The sequence below is a fragment of the Pavona decussata genome, unplaced genomic scaffold (assembly GCF_977016875.1).
Source record: "Pavona decussata unplaced genomic scaffold, jaPavDecu1.1 SCAFFOLD_21, whole genome shotgun sequence".
NCBI lineage: Eukaryota > Metazoa > Cnidaria > Anthozoa > Scleractinia > Agariciidae > Pavona > Pavona decussata.
In genome coordinates this window covers 2,032,501-2,035,000 of record NW_028145444.1, presented here as the reverse complement: position 1 = coordinate 2,035,000, position 2,500 = coordinate 2,032,501, and the positions used below count along the sequence as shown (strand labels likewise).

Sequence of the window (2,500 nt, the reverse complement as noted above, 5' to 3'; positions counted from 1 at the left end):
AAAAGTAAAAAGAAAGATCACAAACAAAGTTTTAGGAAGCTAATTATGCAAGTTAAGCGAGTCCTTGTGGAACTGAAAACCAGTCGTACACATCATAGTACAAACCCCGCTTAACAGGAACATTTAGCATTTGAAATTTTTGCATCACCGTTGCTGTTAACAACCTCAATTGTCAATGAATGAGGATCTTCGTTCTTTCGTTGACTGCGGTGGCAACGTGCTTGCACGATGTACGCCAAATCTCCTTGTCGACTCGGTCGACCCACGTATACATCGTGAATATAATTTTCTACGAAGAACTTGTAGCCTTTTTGACCAATTTCTTTCCTTCCACTGTCTTTTAAATGTTGGTTTATCTGGATATAAGAAAATCAGGGCACGAACACGAGCGTCTTTGTCCAGAAAATGTTGTCGCCGTTGTCTGAGGCGGACGCCATATTGGATTTTTGTTTGCCCATTTCAGACCACGTGACGAGTAAGCTGAAAACCTCTATAAAGTTTTGCAAACTGTTTTTGCGAGTAGCGGTAAAAAAAGGCAAATTTTCGCAAGAAAGGAAAACTATCCTATGAAAAATTGGATAAAGACCGTTTAGAGGGACCTCAACCAGGTTAAGACAAAACTAGATCTTTGTTGTGTTGTGAAAAGGAGGGAAATATTTGCCCAAATTTGTCGCCGATAGAAATCCGCCAATGGCGAGTAATCGACCACAAATCACATAAGTGAATCACAGTGAAGCGACTGGCATGCTGTAATATTTTGGGGGTAGAAATTCCTACTGGAATAAAGGTTAGTTTTGAAAATATTGTTAGTGAAATTCTTTTGATTTTGATTCTTTTTGATTCCCAATTGCGTGTCTGTAGTAGTCAGAAAGTTTGCTGGACTCAGCTCAGTCAACGCGATGCTCGCTCACGAAATGTGTTGAAATGTCTTGGTTATTGTATAAAACAAATAGATTCCATTTTGCCGTGGGTCTGTACTCTGATAACGCACAGAGGACGTCAGAACGTGGTAAGAACATCAGTCACGCTACACGCCTCCAGTTCGTAGCGTACTTCTTTGTTCTCACCACGTTTTGACGTCATCTGTGCGTTATCAGAGTACAGACGCACGGCAAAATGGAATCTATTTGTTAATTAGTAAACTGGGAGCGGGGAACCGGGAACGGAAGTCTGGAAACGAGTGTACAGCGGTAATCCGCATAATAATTCAAAATAATGCAACTGAAAGAGCCTCTCTAAGGTTTATCTTAGATTTTCTCGGCAGATATTCAGGGTTAAAATTTCATGACAGGAATTAAGAATCTCACCTCAGGAAAGATTAGAAGCTTTTGTGAATAATTTGGTTTATCTTTGATGTGATGGCTCCGACTTCTCTGGGTATACAAATACAAGTGTTTGCGTTTACAACTTTACTAAGGTAAAAGGTGTAAAAAAAAAGCTGATTTGTGAGAAAACAGCCGAAAGCTCGCTCAAACTAAAAACAAAGGTAAAATTCCAAACAAGAATCCTTTGAGCAAACTTCTTTGCATTAGAAACATTGCAAAATGCATAGAAATCTTACGCCTTCGTCAAACAGTAAATTAGTTTTACGTTTTAGACTAAACTTACCGATTTTTGAAGACTCCAAAAGAGGCAGCCTAGTTCAAGGCAAAAACTCGAAATTCTATACTGAAAATTTCTCTCCCAGTGGCTCAGCTTTAAATCAGAGATTTGAGTGAAATTGAAACATTCGGCGTATATTTATATAAAACATACTAACCACATCATATAATTATAATGGTGCACGACTTGTCGACCAATCTCGCGCGCTCGTTTAGGGGCGCGACCAACCCACCCATTTGAGCAACCTCTGCCTTTTAGGGCAGATGTGTTCCATCAGGCTGGACTTTCAAAAGGTTCTGGTTTTCCGTTTTAAAAGAGAAAATAAAAGAGGCATTGATCTAAATTAATTGCGAGCTAAATTGGTCTCTCAAAACGTTTTCGAATACAATTTGGCGTGGCAAAACGACAAACGTTTCTGGGATTTATTATCGATAGGCCTGTGCGAACGTGTGTAGCGGTTTGAGTGTCGGCAAAAATTTTGCGTGCTAAAAGACTGCCTTATTTGTTGTCTCGATCTGTTACCTCATGGTAACGCTAACGCTACACGAACACCTACATACACAAACTCTGCCAAAACATGCAGATTTCAGAAAGGAAAAATAATCGTCGAAAGAAATGGTAGCAACCTTTGTAGAAATGTTGACTTCGAATACTCACCCTGGAATACTGTGCTCCGTGACTTCGCCTAACGCGAGTTTTCTGGCTTGCGCAGTTTCTGATGTAATGTCAATGTCAGACATATTGGCTACTCTTCTCTTTCTCCTGGTTCCTCTGAGACACAGCAAGGCTGATCGTAGAATGGCAAAGGATACCTTTGCTCTTATACAAGAAATGGTTGTAGCGTAGTCATCTCCTTTCTTTAACGCAAGTAGCTCTGCAAGGCGGCTATGGAATCTTT

General features: G+C 40.1%; 1 protein-coding gene across 1 annotated transcript in view; it reads right to left on the bottom strand.

The window, feature by feature from the left end:
• The window catches only part of LOC146486170 (uncharacterized), a 46,221-nt gene that overhangs the window by 19,347 nt on the left and 24,374 nt on the right, over positions 1-2,500 (bottom strand). The window lies entirely within an intron of this gene.